Below are 18,320 nucleotides of genomic sequence, written 5' to 3'. Positions count from 1 at the left end.
GACCTGGTGGATGAGTGAGGCTACGTACCGGGCTATAAGCACGCGGGCACCTATGACCAGAAGGTGCAGGGTGGCAAGTAGCCATCCCAGGAGCAGCCCTTCCCACTGGGGCCCGTGCCACCTCACACTTCATTACATTCCCTTGCTCCCTGGGGAAGAACTCAAGGCTGGGGCCCTGGGGGACCGTGGGGGTGGCAGTCAGGCCTCCCCCTGCTTGGGGCCTGGCATGCTTCTCTCTGACCCCCAAGTGAGGCCCCGAAATCACTGACCATTTCTAACACACCTGCCGCGTCCAGTGCTGGCCGACAACAAATGGCCTTTTTCAGAGCGTCTCCTGGGACCAGACCACACTAACTACCTGGCTTACAGGTGAAAAGTCCATTTTAAAGGGGCCGGTGGGCCACAAGGGGGTGAGTGGGACAGACCCTGTCAGAAGCTGGCCCCCTGTTGACCTGCAAACCCCTCCCTGGAACCTCGAGGGCAGCACAAGCTAACGCACTAACCAGCAGCACCAAGAAGACAGAAGTGAGCTGCTAACAGGACATCATGAAGGTGTGGGGAGGTGGGACAGGTGCTTGCATGTGCACACACACTCACACATACCCACATGTGTGTGCTTGCACACATGCACATGCACACACACACACACACACACACGTTGTGGAGCCGGAGGAATGTGAGCCAGTGGAAGGGGCTCCTCAGTGGACCAGAGGAACACGGTCTGAAGTTGTCAAAATGGAAACCAAGGACAAGACCGTTTACTTTATTGTGTTTTTCTAAGAATAAACTGGGAATGTATTTGTTCCCAGAATGGGTCAGCGAAGACAGAATACCATTTCTGCCCCTTTCTCTCCTGCCGTTTGTGTCTCTAGGCCAGGAGACCCTGCTGGCTAAGGCTTCCCATGCAGTCGCGTTGCTGGCATGATGGTGTCTTCTGTCCAGGGCCCCACTCTGCACTCAGGGCCTCCGGGCTGTGGGTCCCCGTGGCTGCTCCCTGTTCACTGGCACGTGGCACAGATCTCAGTGGTTCAGTCTCTGCATGAGTCTTCCCTAACCTCTCCCAACCCCTGCAAATGCAGAAAACCACACAAGAGAGGCAGACCCACAAAGGGCTCCGAGGCCAGCAGCATTTGTTGGCATTTGGTTTCTCCATGAGGCTGGACAGGGGAGCCAAGCATTGGGACTCTTGTCACAGTGGCTTCATGGGGACATGTCCCCTTGCAGAAGTGCCACCAAGCCTGGCAAGACACTGGTGGGGCCGTGTGGTCCTGGCGCTGGTCTTGGGAAAAGCCCATGGGAGCCTCAGGGAAATGCTTCTTGGAGCCCGTCCACCCTGGCCACTTTTCTGTGTCCGTGGCAGCTGGCTGGTTGGGGGCACTCCCTGGCGCACAGCACAGGTGGTTGAAATAAAGACCAGCACCGGGGTGGCACCCGCACCCGCCTCCCTGTGCCCAAAGGGCATGCTGGTCGTCGCTAGAGCTAGGGATGGTCCCTTGTCTGTGCAGTGGGGCTCGGGGCTCAAGCTCCCATCCAGCATGGCCCCTCTGAAGGGATGTGGTCCTCCCCCTCTCCCCCATTGTGGGGCCTCGCCAGCAGCTTGCTTCCGAGGTTCTGAGACTTCCCGGTGTGTAAAATCTGAGATGGTTGCAGGCCTTGAGTCACCTGTGCTCACTGCAGTCTCTAGTTTCTACCTTGGCGATCCTGAGCTGCCCAGCCAGGCCTCTCCACCCCATGGTGGGGAAAGGTGGGGAAACCAAGGACTGAGTACTGGAGGAGGGACAAGCAAGCAGGACACAGTATCCCCGGCTGGACTGCGGTGAGGATCTGGAGGCAAGGGGAGGATGTGGGAAATGTTGGAAGGTGACTCTGAACATGACAAATGTTTCTCAACAATGAGCAGATCACAAACCAGACCTCCTCCCAGATCCTCTTGGGCACCATGTTGGGGAGCACCGTCTGAGGCGGTGGGGCTCCGCCTCCTGCCATTACCACCTGGGTCCCCCCTGTCACAGCCATGACATAGCGTGGACACTGGAGTCCAGCAGGACCTTGGCCCCCACAGTGTGCATGCCCCAGTGAGCCAAGGGACGAGGGTCCCCATGCCAATGCACAGCCCCCCTTCCACCAGCCCTTCTCAGCCCCGCTCACCCCCAGGAGGCCATCTTCTGTGCCAGAGTGGGGTCTCCAGGCAAAACAGCCTCCCCAGGACCACCCTGGGAGATTGGGGTCTAAGCAAGAGAAACCACACATCTGCCTGCCCATGGGGACCCCTGCTGTCACGCCCTTCCCCAGAGCAGGAGCCCTCTTCTTAGTGGAAGGCACCAGTGCCACAGTCTGGTGGAGCTGAGCTACTCACTTGGGACCAGTGTTTCCCAATGCGCTCCTGACTGTTCTCACAGCACCTTCCCATGGGGTTTGTGAATGGGTCCCCTTGGCGGTCCACCCCGTCCCACAGCAGGGAGGTCTGGTTGGCCACACAGGGGCTACAGTCTCCCGTCTCCCCTGCCCAATCCCAAAGCCTCTTCAGATGGCACCCGTCCCCAGACAAAGCCTGGACGTTCCCTCAGTCAGGAAGGAGGGGGAGGTGGCAAAGACTCCATCAGGAGTCCTCAGTGCTCTCCATTCCATCAGCTTAGAATAATCTGCTAAACGTGTTGCCGCACGTGTGTGGCCCCCGCACATAGAACATGTGCGCGTGCGCACACACGCACGCACACGCATGCTCCTCCATCGGCGTCTGAACACTGAGAACACACAGGCAGGGTGTGTGTCTTTGCTGCATGTTATATGTAATGCCAATTATCTTCTACTAACCGTGGTTACCCAGAAATCCAGTGTCTATCTGTGAGTGAGAGACCGCACAGCACGAGGAGACAGGACACGTTCTGCCAGGGAGGGCAGGGCTGACAGCATCTGAGTGTCAGGAGAACTGGAGGAGGATGCTTAACACTGATCACACCAGAACGCTTATTTATTTCTATTTAACGTGATAGGATAGGCAACTAGGTGGACGTAACAGTCAGCTTTACCAAAGTGAAGTTCAAATCATGTAAGTTTAGGATGTTATCGCAGAAGATATATATTTATACCGGAGTATTTTCACACCTCTAGTGTCCCCAGTCCTACGTTTGCGGCAGATGAAAATCACAGCCGATGCGAGAAGCCGGGGAACAGTGCGCGCAGGCGGCTCGCTGGCACCACTTCCTGTTGGTGTGGCTCTGCGTCTGCGTCCCTGTGCTCAGCGCTCAGGACATGCCACGGGCATCCCTCTGGCTGCTCGGTGGACAGGGCCTGCGGCAGCGGGCTCATGCCCCCACCCCAGACTGCTTCTGTGAATAGTTTTTTGGCGCCCAGCTGTGCCCGTGTGCTCAGTCGGGCATGACGTATGGCCGGTTTTGCGCTATGTCGCCTGGTAGTGGTAGGAGGGGACACCTAAAATTTTCACCATCTGGCCCTTTATGGGAAAAGCATGTGCTGGGCCTGCCCTGGGGACCCAGCCCAGCTCTCTTCATACACAAGCTGGCGGCTCCCCCGTCTTGCAGTCCACACTACATGGGACGCTCTGTGGTCACCTGTTCCATGCAGGCCAGGTTGAAAATTCAACTGTACTGTGAAGTTACCAATAGGCTAGAATGTCCTTAAAACACTGACCCTGAACAGCTCCCCTCCACTGATTGACTACTGAACACTGTGGAACCTGGTGGTTCAGGGTATGGCCTCTGTCCCTGGGCATGTGGAGGGCATGGCCCCAGGTAGGCTGGGCAGTGGCCACCCTGAGCTTCGAGAGGTTTTTTTCTCTCCCTCTAGACTCTTGAAAACCCAAACCAAGCCAAACAGAAAGGAAACCCGCACAACTTAAAAGAAACTTGAAAGGGATCGTATACTACTAGTTTGTACTAAGTTTTTTTCAGGAAAGGGAAATAAATTTATATATATATGCAATATATTTTTACAGTTTTGTTACCATTAGGGAGTCCTGAGTGTATCACTTTATCAGTGTGATAGTGAAGAGTAGAGTCGACGTCTTGGGTGTTCTGACTCAGAAAGGCACGTCTGCTGGCATCTCAAAGCCGCACTCAACCAGGGATATGTATGGGATCGGGGTGGCCCTCCTCTCCCTCCCCAGAGCGTGAGGCACTGTGTCCCCGGTCAGAGCTGCTGTCAAGGCCTGACCTGCAAACCTGTAGTGAAGCAGCTCCTGTCTGTCTGCATACTGCTCCTCCTGTGTTTGCTATTAACATTGTGTGTCAAATTGGTAAAGTGATAAATAAAGGTGTTGAAATGTGGATCTGTTGTCCTCAAGGTGCACCACCTACACCAGCAGTCACACACAGGCACTAACATCTAACATGGACGGGCTGTGGGAGGGGCTGTGGGAGGGATGGGAGCCACAGCTCACAGGGTCTCAGGTCACCTCCCCGCAGGGAGGAAACTTTTGCTTCCTCATTTAGACGGTGACTCCTGGCCTGACCCCAGGCCACCTGCCTCGTAGTCCCAGGCTCGTTCCAATCTTGCCCTGGTGCAGCCCCGGGTGGGGGCCCAGACATAGCAATGATGTCCTCGAGTAAGTACCAACATGAAATCCTCTGTGAAATAGTTTTCAAAACTGAAGATAAAGGCATTCATTCTAAGACTACAACAAGGAAAACTGTACCAGCAGACATTAAAAGTAAGTCTAACTGCAGCAAGAACATGACCACAGACAGAATGTCTGCAGGGAAGTGGCTCAAAAAATGGGCAGTAAGTAACCATACAAAAACCCTGTAAATAAATGATTTCTGTGGGAAAAAAATATTTCACTAAAATACTCGAATACTGGGGCGCCTGGGTGGCCCAGTCAGTTAAGTGTCCGACTCTTTATTTCAGCTCAGGTCATGATCCCACAGTTTGTGAGTTCTAGCCCAGAGTGAGCCTCTGTGCTGGGGGTGGAACCTACTTGGTTGGGATTCTCTCTCTCCCTCTCTCTCTCTGTCGTTCTCTCTCAAAAACAAAACAAAAGAAAACAAAAAAAAATACTAAAGCAAAAACCAAAAACCAAAAAACCCTTAAAAACCATCACATGGAAGCCGAAGGGTGCCCAGGGAGGTACAGGCTCATGGCTCCTGTATGCTACCGGGGGAGCAGAAGCCCTGATTAGATGAACACCAGCTGTGATAATATGCCAGAAAGAATGCTTAGCTTCCAAAACCAGCAGAGGTGAAAATGGCTACAGTATAGAAGGGGACAATCACAGAAGAAACAGAATACAAAACAAGAAGAAACAAAAGCGTATCGATTATGTCAGGCGATATGGCAAGAGAAAAGAGAGAAAAGCGATAAAGTAAAGGTTTTAGAGCTGAATGCATCAGTAATTTCCATTAAAGATGGAAAGGAACAGAAGCTGTGGTGCAGGAGAGGAAGTGAGAGAGAACGCGGCGCCATGGACCAGCATGAACCACAGCCAGGGGGACGGGGTGGCCCCAGCACCGTGGGGAGGATGCAGGTGCGGACCAAGCCTCGCCGGCCACGCCAGAGCCCCGCGGCTGGCCCTGGTGTTCTGCCTGCTCTGTCACCGGCCAGGGCCACCCCGACGTGTCCTCGGCTTGAAAGCGGAAGTGGAGCTTGAGGTTGGGAGCAACCCGTGGCCATCGCTCACCCACGTCCCTTCCCTTCCCCGAATGGCAAGGACTTGCTTGAAGCAACTACCACCCCGACGGGTCTGCCTTACGGACACAGCTCCAGATGCTGAGGCCATGGAAATGCCATTAAAAGACTGTTAGGCCAAAAACTTGGACAATTAGGCAATACAAGCGAATTCGAGATACAGCCCTTATGAGAACTCAGGAAGAAAGGGACAGACTGCGCCATCCCAGGGCTTAGGCCGAGTAACTACTGGCAAAGTAGAAAACCCCCCAAACCTAGTGGCTGACACAGTGACATTCCTTTCTCATGCACACGGAGTCCAGCAGAGGTCAAGGAGGGCTCTCTGCCCGCAGGAGAGAAACAGGCCCGCTGGTCAGTGCACCGCCGGCAAGGCTACGGAGGGGACGGCGGCCACCCTGGTGGCCTGGCAGCTCTTCTCTGTCCCACTCAGAATGAACCACATGGCCCCAAACCCGCTGCAGGGGGCTGGCGAATGGAGGGGTGGACGGTGCTCTGTGAGAAGGGGCTAAGGGAACTAAACCTGTGGCCAGAAGTCTCCCACAAAGAGCATTTCAGGCCCAACTGGCTTCCTCAGCAAGTTCCATCACACACTCAGGGAAGAGAGAGTTACAACCTGTCCTGAACTCTCCTAGAAAGCAGAGAAAGGTGCACAGCTGAACTTTTATCACGGGCATGGCGTGGCGGTGCGAACGCTGAGGGTAGCGGCACCTTAAGAGAGGACTGTAGGTGGCATCACCGCGGGGACAGGACTGGTTCCTGCCGCCGTCCCAGCCAACAACCACACCATGTGGTGCCGCATCAGCGGGGTCCTGGGACCAGACTCTAGCTACTGCTTCCTCTTCACGACAGTGGGGGCAGGCACTTATCACCCCTTTCTACAGATGAGGAAATGGAGACCCAGAGAATTCCAATAATTAAATGTCAGATATTAAGTGGGGTATCCAGAATACAAAATCCTAAACAAAATAGTAACCAAATCCAAAAGTATGTTTGCAAAGGAAAACCCATCATTACTAGGCTGTGCTTAACCCAGAAAATTTCGGTTGTTTTACGTTATCAAATTACCGAAATTAACCACATGAACAGAATAAAGGAGAAAAACCACATGGTCATTTTCAATGGCTGCAGAAAAAGTGATAAAATTCACCCATTCACGATAAAAAATGTCTTGGCAAATTAACACTACAAGGAGCTTCTTTAACTTGATAAAGTCTATCTACAGAAACACTATGCATCACACACCCTCTAGAATGAAAACATTAAAACTTTGACAGTAAGTGCTGGAAACATGGACCGAAAGAAACTAATACACTTCTAACGGAGCATCAGTGTAACCATTCTAGAAATCATCTGAAATTACCTGCAGCAAAGGTGTTAAGAACATGGTTCAGGAGTTAATGAAACACGAACATAATGGGACACAAAGTTAATAAGAAAGAACCAAATGGGATTTTAGAACTAAAAACATATGTAATTTCTGAAATTAAAAATCCATTATCTACACAGGCCCAACTGCAGAATGGGTGAGGCCTGTGACAATGCAGCAGAAATGACCCCAACGGAGGGCAAGAACAAAAGATGGGAAAAAAGACCTGAAGTCTGGGGACCCGTGGGGATGCTACCAAGTGGTCTGGGTGTAACTGGGGTCCGGGAGGGAGGGTGGGACAGAAGCTGGATCGAATAACCATGTTGAAGAAATGGTGGCAAAACTTTCCCAGATTTGATGAAAATTATAAAGTCACAGGTCTAAGAAGCTCAACAAAACCCAAACAAGAGGAACATAAAGTAATAGCATGGTGAGCGTTTCCAACAAGCCTAAAATGGTTGAATGCTAAAATCTTTTCAATAAATAAAAAAAAAAAAAATGGTATGATGAAAGAAATTGCACTCCCCCACAAAAACCATATTTGCTGTGACATGTTTTCCTGCTAAGTTGCAGAGAAACTGATGCCAAAGGACACAGCCAGGACCAGACAGGAAGGAACCGGGGAGACCACCCGGTTCCTGAGGGAAACGCCTGACCCCCGAACGCCAGTGGCAGAGCCCGACGACACACACAGGCACCTGTAGGCCTGCCTGCTCTTCTCCATAAATTAAGTAGGCATTGGTTTAAAAAAGTACTTTGTTTTACCTAGAAGCCAAGTATTTAAATAAGATAAGAAGTTTCCAAACTAAAAATCTAGTATTTTGTCTGTGTGCACTCTAATTTTCAGAAACGCACTGTAATTGTAAGCAAGAGAGCACCTGGGGAAATATTTCCACTGTGAGGCAGTGATGTCACAAAATGGTATTTTTAATGTTTCCCCAAAATGTGTTACTTTTATTAAATCTTGGAACGTACCTGTCCCACCTGCACCTAGCTTGCTTCATGAAAGAATTCAGTGAGAAGATCTCAGTCACAATTTATAAAAAGTCACTTTTTAGAATGTTAGTTTATCTTGCCACACAAAATTATTTAATCACACACAGTGCTCTTACATTAGGGAGAAAAATACTGCATTTTATCTCAAGATATTTCATGGAAAATTAATGATGCTGGTCTCAAAAAACATCAATATGTCTTATCTCAAAACATGTGAAGGGCTTGGATTAATCCTTTTTTTTTTTTTTTTTTTTTTTGCAATCTCAGGAGCAGGAGCAGCGTGGAGTCAGAGGGAGCCACCCTGGTTAGCACCTCCCTGCAAATACTACCCCTACATGTCCTCGTTCGCAGACTCGCCTACTGGCAGATCAATCCCATCTTTTCAGGGTGTTTTAGAAAACTGAGCTGTAGGCCATGAACACGTTTCAAAACTTCAGCTGATTATGAACGGGAGGCACAGCTCTGCCCCACAATCATACCAGGTAGAAAAGAGCTTCCGCGGTTTACTAGGTGCGTGGAGGCGACCCAGACGCGGCCTAGCAGCCGCCGCACGGAAACAGGCCCAGCATCTTCTTGAGCTCCTTGTAGCTCCAGTGCAGCTGCTCCACCTGGGCCTTGTGTTGCGCGCGCACCTGGCTCAGTTCCTGCAGGAGGTGTTCCTTGGTGCTGGCCAGGGAGCTGGAGGAGGGCTCGGGGGAGCGATGCCTGAGGACCGCCTGCCGCCTCCTCTCCAGCAGCATCCTCCCTCACCTGGCCGGGGCCCTCCCGGTCCACACCGGTCCCCGCAGCCAACACCCTCCCGTTTCCCACCGGCTCCGGCTCCTGCCATCCACCCCTGGCCTCCAGACGGTGTGAGGCTATGCGTGACCCGAGCCCTCGGCCACCAGGCCACGTGCAGGCTCAGCACCCAGACGGACGGGTGAAGGCAACGGATGACGGAGGGGTGCCTCGCTACTCCAGCCACACCTGTTTTCTGAGAAAACCATCATCATCTTCCCAGCTAGCAGAACGATGTTCTCATTCTGGAACAGATCCAAAGACTGACGTATTTCTATCTCCCGGTCCGATGTAAAGGGGCTCCCTGAATAATTCTGACATAGTGACTGCATGACTGAAGAGTCCTGGTTTTACAGTGTTGACCACGGTTGCCTTTGGAAGGACTTCAGGGAAGAAGCGGCCCTGTACTGCCCACTTGGCCATCTGTGAAGTGCCCTCGCCCTCCACTCGGCAGTGACCAGGGATAGATGGGAGCGGGGCCGTCTTCCCAGAGATGCATGCCCCCTGCACAGACCTCCTGTGCAGGCACCAGCCATCTGCTCCGGCCAGGCTAAGGCCCAGAGTGAATGAAGTCAGTGTGGACCACCACTGCCCCCCACCTCCACCCACTGCACGGCAGCCCAGTCCACACGAAGCCCACAGTGCTGCAGATGGGGGCCCATCGGGTTCTGGGAGCCATCCTGCCTCACCTATCCCCCCCATACACCCATGACAGCTACCTTTTGCTCCCTTCCGCTGCTCCATCTATGCTCCAGCTCATCTCCCAGGAGCCCCTTCCCCTCTGTACCTTGTGCTTGGGGTAGGCCCGCTGACCCCCCGGCGTCACAGCCTGGCTCCACCTAGGGCCGTGCTGCACTCGAGCCTGGGGGAGGTGTGTGGGACTCAGCCCAAAGTGGGGGAGTAGGGGTGAGTTGGGCTCATGCTCTGCACCTCCACAAAGTACACCTCACACCACCCAGTGGGCGGCATGCCTCCTCCCTGCACCTGCTTCCCAGCACACGATTCTCTGGATAGAAACTGAGGCTCCACCTGGACAGCCCCCACACTGCCTGCTCCCTTCTCACCACCCAGCACACAGCTGGGAGTAAAGGGGGAGGCCCCGCGCACTAGGAGAACTGACAGGAACCACGCAGGGTGGACCAAGACAGCCCAGAGTCTCTCAGCAGCTCTCACCTGCCCCTCACAGACGCAGCAGCAAGAAGGGACTTGCTTTTCCTGAAGAAAGGGGAGCTCAGGGGAGTTGTAAGTCAACCGGAGACGCGTGTGGCACAGGGCCTGCATGCTGCGAAGCCACCAGGCGACTCCTCTGCGTACCCTGCTGTCACTGGGGCTGGCCCTGCTTCCCCCTGCCCTCCCCCCCTGCCCCGGGCAGGTACCCGTGGCTCTCCTGCAGCATCTGGGTCAGCTCCCGGACCTTGTCATAGTGCTCCAGATGCTGCTTCAACTCCACGATCTCACCAGAGAGCCTCTTCACACTTGTTTCAAGTCCTGAAAGAGAAAAAAAGTAGCATCAAAAGAGCTTCCCTGTCCCTAGGTCTGCCCAAAGAAATGCCTTGGGAAAACCAAAAACCCAAAAAAGCCAACAAACAAACAAACAAACAAACAAACAAAAAACCTAAACAAAACAAAACAAAAAGAGGGAGAGAGAGAGAATGCAGTTAAGGCAGAAGATTCTACACTCATAACCCTAATGGACCTGATCAGTATAGCTATGTCATGTTTCTGTAGAAGTCCTAAGCATCTGAGATGACAAGGAGACACATAAAATTCTTGGACCAATCCCTGTTATCAATGGCAAGTTTTCTGTGGTGAAAGGTGAAGAGGAACAAAAGAATAAAAAGTCTTAAGCGAGCACAATTGAAATGAGCGATGACTGTGTCCAGGCCACATAAACAGGAAAACAAAGCCTGCTACAGAATGACCCATTAAAGGAGCTCAATTTCTAGGTCACTGGAGGTAGGGAATGGAGGAGGCAGGTGGAGATGTAAGGGTGGGGTGCGGTGGGGGATGGCAGCTAGGCTCAGTGGCCGTGCCACTGAGGTTGGAAAGATAGATGGTTTCAGATAAAGGGTTTTAAGATCTGGAAAACAAACAATTATAAAAGATAGTGAGATGCAGACAATGATCTAGAAATTTGTCCTTGAAGTTGGGCAGTGTTATGGAGGGAAGTAACTAGAGAAGAGTTCCAAGACCCTAGTGGCCAGGAAAGGTGTTACATGTTAACAGGAGATTAACTTTAAAAAGATTACTAAATATTAGTTGTCCTATTTTCTCAGGCCAAATAAGATTTCTAGTATACTATAAAAAGAAGGAAGAAGAAGAAAACCCCTTTAAATGTTTCATATTATAGTTCAGAAAACTTACAGTATTGTATAACAATTTCATTAAACTGCAGTGAGATTTATTTTTACAGAATGCTCATATGCTACAGATAGACATTACCTTCTGAAGAAGATGTCAAATAGACTTGTTTATGCCCAGAGAAGCCACATATGTAGAAAAAGCCTCACACATCCACTACAGTATCTAAAAGAGCTGAACAAATTGGTGGTCACTACTGATGGAATTTAAAACAGATTCAAAAGATATTAGAAGCTACATTGTTAAAGGAATGGTATATAATTCTTGTGCTTCTTTATGTATGAGATTCTTTTCTAAAAAAATTGTTGATGTTTATTTATTTTTGAGAGAGAGAGACACGCAGCGCAAACAGGGGAAGTGAACAGAGAGGGAGACACAGAATCCAAAGGAGGCTCCAGGCTCTGAGCTGTCAGCACACAGCCCTACACAGGGCTTGAACTCATGGACCGTGAGATCATGACCTGAGCTGAAGTCCAATGCTTAACCAACTGAGCCACCCAGGTGCCCCTCTAGGTATAAGATTCTTAATTTAAAAAGTAACTGCATAAATCTCGTGATGCTAGGATATACTTGGTTACACTGAAGCTTTATTTAGCCCTGAAAAGAAATTCAGTGTTCTCTCTTGGTGAAATTTTGAAGAATCACTCATTAGACCTAACTGTTCTTCCAGAACGTCTGGCTGTTAGAGGTAATTTAGTAGGACAGAAAATAAAATATACTCACAGATTACTTGCTACAAATAAGATTGTACTCTCTGTCTGTATCATGAAACATTAAATCATATTTCCAAAGAGAGAAGTTACCAGATTATCTCCTTGAGAAAATACATGTGTGTTAATTCTTAACATCTTAACTCTACATTTGGGAAGACCTTATTTTAAGGTTTGACTTTTTCCTGCTGCTGATCATAGACATGAAGACAATAATCAGAACCACTAACATAAGATGACAAAGAAATGCCATAAAAAATACTTACATAAGATATACCAGGAAAACAAACAAACAAACAAAATACGTGTTTTTTCTGGGAAGTCTTATTGTGATATGTAGAATTTTCTTTTACAAAGATTAGGTGATTTTGAGTGGTGTTTACAACTAAAAGATAGGAAAAATCAACATTTTTTTAAATTTTATTTTTCTTCTGGAATCCTCAGGCAATATTATAACTGACTCATTTAACTCGTCTGAATTAGTTTTTAATAAGCTCTCAAAGGTGGACCAATTGTCTCTAGTTTCTCCTGGGAACTGGAGATAATTAAATGAAGGTGCGATCCAAACTCCTAAGGATATTTTTGGCTAATTTTTGAGACTTCTTACTTCTAACTAATTTCCCTTAGATCTACATACCATTCTGACCCACATCTACCATGGGTGATTAAGAGTTCTGCTTGCTTCTTTCACTATCAATAGGAATAACTCATATTTCAAACTTAGAATTTACCTGCAAAACTGAAAAACTTGTCAGTTATTATCTACCATTACACTCTGTCTTATTCACACACAAAAAAATCATTTACTGATTTCATATGTAACTAATGATGGGTTTTACATTCTTAGCTACTAACCTACCACTCCTTTTGGTTTTCGTATATTGTTAGAATTTAGAATTCAAACCCAAGTCCCTTACTCTTGTCTCTCAACTTCCACATATCTATTGGCATAATCAGAAGTTAGGAATAGGTCATGTTTGAGAACCTAGAACTCTCTGCATGTCATTTAACAGCCACCAGTCATATACAGTTATTGAGCTCTTGAAATGTGTCACTACTCTGAACTGAGATGTTCTGTAAGTTTAAAATATAAAGTAGGTATTTAGGTCCTAGTACAAAAAAAGGTAAAATATCTCATTAATTTTTATAATGGTTTGATGTTGACATAGTAATAGTTTTATATATTTGCTAAAATACAACATTGAAATATTTTATAGTGTATACAGTATAGTAGTCTGGCTATAAAAATTTTTAAATTACATATGTGATTCACATTTCCATTTCCCATTACAATTTTATTGAACAATACTGCCCTAGCACATGTTTGCAATTAGCATTCTCAGTAAATGTTGTATCCTACAAAAGAAAGCAGATTTGGAAAACGTTACAGGACACCCTACTATCTGCCCCACCATTTCTCATGAGTTGTGCTCATTCTTTCTCTTTGAAAATAACCAAGATTTTTTTTTTCTTTTTTAATGTGTATTTCTTTTGAGAGAGGGGAAGAGGGAGGGATAGAGAGAATCCTATGCAGGCTCCAGGCTGTCAGAGCTGAGCACAGCATGGGGCTCAGTCTCACGACTGTGAGATCATGACCTGAGCCCAAATCAAGAGTTAGATGCTTAACCTACTGAGCCACCCAGGTGGCCCCAAAATAACCAAGATTTTAAAACAGCTGTTTAAAGATATACCAAAAATTAGCAAGATTTTAAAATAGCTGTTTAAAAGTATGGATTGACAAGAACCAAGTTTTAAAGTGTTTTAGAGTGTAAGCCAATAATTGTTGTCTTTCTACTGCTCACAATGTCATGTGGTATTCTGTAGTCATAACATTCAAAATATCCGAGGAGGTATGAAGTTGAATAGAACCTCTGCATTTTCTATCTCTAGCATTCTTTAGACAATAAGACAGTTATGCCTAGGCAGACAACATTTAAAAAACCAAGGCTCTCACATATTTACTCCTCTGGTCACAAATGTGCAATGATTCCCCAGGCAGCATTTTGCAAGAAATGCAGTAAATGATCCAGCACTCCTCTGGTCATGAGTAATTCATAGGGGAAGAACCAAATACCCAACTTGTTGGGTTAAGTGATGCCTACAGTGGCTTTTAAAACTTATCTACAGACTTATTCCCATTCCTCTATTTTTTTTAACCATATCTTTGTGGGAAGACCATTACTATGATAGACATAAAATGTGGAACTAGTGAATGATACTGCAAAATGCTCCATAAAGTTTAAGTGCAACATGGAATAATTTCTCCATTTCTCTAAGTATAATGACTAACCTTAGGATTCACGGAAACATCAAATGTCTGTTTTAAATAGGGATTTTTTAAAGCATGGTAATGTTAGCTTTGTAACTATGGATGGCATATTATCATTTAAAAATTTCTCATATCTTCCACTCATTTTCATGTTCTTTAATCATCAATAGTATTCTTTTAAATAATTAAAGAACCCATGTTCATTGTAACAAGTTACAAACAATAAAGTAGAAATATTTTAGGTCTTTTGATTTTACAACTCAGGTTTAAAAAAGACTCTTCAATGTCTAAAACTTTCTAGTTGTCTAGGCTTTGATCTATCACAGATGTCAATGAGGAATTACCACCTCCAAAGCCAATTTCTTACTCCTAGAGCCATGAAGGTTTAAAACATCTTTTTAATGTTTATGTGAGATTAATTTATATGTAATTTATACCTACTGATACTAATTTACACTGGAACTATGAAAACAAGTATAATCTCTCTTCTGTGTAAACTGAACTAGTTTTATAACATTTTCTTAGCCGTTTATATTATCTTTGTAGGAGATCTCACTCACAAATCTTTATATATTAATCTTACACAGTCTGGACTATTTCTGTCTGTGCTCTAGTTCCATTCAGCCTTTAATTTGACATCCAACACTTAGCTGTCTTACAAGTATCTCAAACTCCATGCACTGAAAATTAAATCTATGATCTCTATGCCCAAATCTGATGAGAGATTATACTCAGAATAGAATCACCCTTAATATCAGCTTCTTCACTTCCTCTATCCCATCAATCACCATGTCTTATCAACTTCATCTCCTAAATATTTCTAAAAACCAATGATTTCTCCCCCTCAACCTCTCCAACTCTCTGGATTAATTTCTATCCTCTATCACCCAGATAGACATAATGACTTTCTAAATGGTCTCCCTGCATCCATTCTTGATACCCTTTGTTCATCTCTGAGCAATCAAAGTGTTTACTTAAATATGTAAATAAGATGAAGTAATTCCCTGCTCAAATTTCCGCGTTGTCTTTTCCAGTTATTCAGAAAAGGCTCCAAAGACTAAATAGTGGCTGAGCATTTGCTACAAATTCTGGGTTCTGCTTACCGTATCCTTGCTTAATTATTTACTGCTCTTAGTTCAGGTATCAGGAAAAACACTTTTGCCCAAGAAAGCCTTTCCTAACCTTGCTGACCACTGTCTGTTCCCTCATTACAATTTGCTCATCATAGCATGTATTTCAACTTCATGGCATTGAATATTATGATTTCATATTAATTCTGAAAGAAGGAAGAAAACAGTGCATTAAAATGAACCTTTAGAATACTTAAAGAAAATGTTTATGTCTACAACTAAACTGTACCCACTGATGTATATTCATATTTAACATGATCCAGGCAAACAAGAACAAGAATTCAAAGATGAATTACACATCCAAACACACAAAAACACACAGACACATTAAACCACTTTAGCTCCAGTCAGCATAGAAAGCCTACACACTTAGCCTAAAAAATACTATAATCTGTATGAAGAAAGGGGATACCTATTTTCAAGACTAACATTATATTATAGTCATGAGTGAAAGAAAGAACATTATCCTGAAAATAGAGATATATTAATACAATCTTCTCTACATCAGAAACTCTATTAGGCAACATATATCCTTCTGCTTGTAGTGTGGCTACGCTACAGATAATGTGATGGGATTGCCTTAAGGGATGTCACAATTTCCCTATAAAGTCATTTTCATGAATAGATGTTTCAGGTAATAGACATTCAAAAACAAAAAGGAAAGAAAAAAATCACTTTCTCAGTGGGCACTTTCTCAGATGGTCACAATACATTCACTTTACAGAATAATGTGGGAAACCATCAAAATGACCATCTGCTAGGATGCTCTTACATGGGTACACATTCTCTTGCAGCCAAATTTTGGAGCTGAGCCAACAGAATCTGACAATGGGAGTGGCAGATGGCTCCTGGAGCCTACATTTTAAGTAGCTTTGTTCTAACCTGTGGATTCATAAGAAATTATGAGAAAGAGAAAAAGAATTGAAACTGGAACTTGCCCACCACCTGCACCCCTAATTGCCATCGTGGCTATGGCAGGGGATGGGCTATGAAACAGACCCACTGAGGTCACTGAAACCATTTCTGAGCATTTGGGGAAGGTCACCTTAAAAGGACAAAAGGTGTGCTAAGACCCAGCATCCATATCAACCCAGCAAGGGGCCAAGTGTCAGCTACTCCCCAATTCCAGACACACCAGGCTGCCCACCGTGGAGGCCCTGCATGGCCTCAGGCCAGGAGAGGGCCCCCACAGAGAAGGCCTCAGCCACATGGCCATCCTGACCCCGCCACTGACCCCAAATGCCCACGCTCACTTGCCCGTGCCTGGAGAGTGTGGGCCCTGGGCAGACCCAGCACAGGGGAGCCCCTGTCCCTGGTGTCTCTGGGATGTGTCCGCACGCACGGAGCCCTGCCAACCTCACCCGGACCTCCCGTGGATGCCCCCGCCCCACAATCGTGCTGGACCGGCGGCGGGCAGCATCTGGACTGTGTTCTGTGGAGAAGGCTCAGCTCTGTTATTCCCGCTTCCTGCCTCGGACAAATCCCACCATGTCCGGGCCGTGGCCACGTCCTGGCTGGGGCCACAGGGTGTGTGGCAAGAATGGAGCCGGTCAGTGGCCAACAGGCCCCAGGGAGCCCCACCAAGGTGCTTCTTCCTAACCTGAGACCCAGACACCAGCATCATGTTGCAGGAAACATGGTCCCTCACTCTGAACACGCAGCAACCCCAAAATAGGCGCATGCATGGGCCAGGAGGCCGCCCTCTGCCCCCCTCAGGCCGGGCCCTCCACCTGCACCCCACGCGAGCACACAGGCCAAACTGAGGGGACGCTGTCGTCCAGGCTCCCCCCATGGGGCTGTCAGGGTGCTATTCGTGCTGGATAGCACACAGAGTCTGGATTAATTCGTATTTCAGACCCACCGAGGTCTGCCCCTCGGGGCGGAGAGGGTGCCAGAAGGCTTTGTCTTGGTAACAATAGCGTTCAATCGAGACCTGAGACCCGGTGTGGAGCTGCAAGAAATTTTTTTAGACAACCTCCTTAAGCCTCGACTGCCTAAGGCAAAACTTACAGAAAAGGTGACACAGGACAGACCCCGACAGACCACTGTCAGCTGCCACATGGACATCAGCACACAGAATTGCTGACCAGGAACACTGGAATTCCCTGTTAGTGATGGTCCTGCAACAGAAGCAGGTGTGTCTGTGAGCATGACCAGGTGTGTCTGTGAACAGAGTCAGGGGTGTCTGTGAGCAGGACCAGGTGTCTGTGCGCAGGCTCTGTGGAAGAGTGCACTTACACTAGAATCGGAGACCAGGGATGGTGTGCAGAGTGGGGTAAGGTGGGGGCCGGCAGGACACATGTGTCTGGGAATCTGGACAGGCCACAGGGAAGCCAGAGCTCACCCAGACCCCCGTCCCCCAGTCCTCCACATGCTGCTGGCTTCTGTCACTCTTCCTGGGGGCTGCATGAGCCCCTCCTCTGGCCCCATCTCCCTGGGAACCTCTGGCCTGGAGGTGAGCAGCCTCCCAGAGACCCTCTCTGAGAAATGCCAGCCCCTCCTCCTGCCCACCTGCCCCTGGGCCCCCGCTCTGAGAGGGGGGAGAGCCCACCAGTGTGACCCCAAGTCCCCCAGCACACTCCCAGGCTCTGTCCTGACTCCTGAAACTCCATGTTGGTGTCCTTGAAGGAGCCAGGTCCTGCCAAGCTGGCACCCAGGTGTCCTGCGCTGGCCTCCCCGTGCTGCTGGGGTGCGGTGTGAGTCCAGGCCCCTGAAACAGGGGGAACCAGTGTCCTCCTCGGGGACAACCTGCAGCCACAAACCCAGAAGAGGCAGATATTCTTTGCTAAATAACAGGGCTGGAGTGTCCTGAAGCCTTGGAACCTATAGCGTTCCCTGGAGAATTCCCTATTTGCGTGCAGGGAGAATTCCCTATTTGCGCAGGCCTGTGTGGGGGCTGCTCGCCCCGCCGAGCCCCTCGGCTCCCAGAAGTGCCCGCCCACGAAAGGCAGGATCTTGTTCTGGGTTCTTGCCTTAACCTCTTCCGCTAAAGGCACAGTGCCAGCCCCTCTGGGTGCAGTGGAGTCTGCACGGGACACACTGTGTTGCAAGTGGGATTGAGAACCAGG

At 48.2% G+C, this 18,320-nt stretch overlaps 1 long non-coding RNA gene across 1 annotated transcript in view; it reads left to right on the top strand.

Moving 5' to 3' along the window:
• The window catches only part of LOC147571692 (uncharacterized), a 29,744-nt gene extending 20,480 nt beyond the window's left edge, over positions 1-9,264 (top strand). The window contains exons 2-3 of the long non-coding RNA XR_015247145.1: positions 7,577-7,740; positions 8,273-9,264. This is a non-coding gene — a long non-coding RNA (uncharacterized LOC147571692). The remainder of the gene's footprint in view (positions 1-7,576; positions 7,741-8,272) is intronic.
• Positions 9,265-18,320: the final 9,056 nt, after the last annotated feature.

The sequence above is a fragment of the Puma concolor genome, unplaced genomic scaffold, assembly GCF_028749965.1.
Source record: "Puma concolor isolate L17-30 unplaced genomic scaffold, mPumCon1.1.hap2 unalloc_scaffold_121, whole genome shotgun sequence".
In the NCBI taxonomy this organism is placed as follows: Eukaryota; Metazoa; Chordata; class Mammalia; order Carnivora; family Felidae; genus Puma; species Puma concolor.
This window is presented reverse-complemented; position numbering and strand designations above follow the sequence as displayed.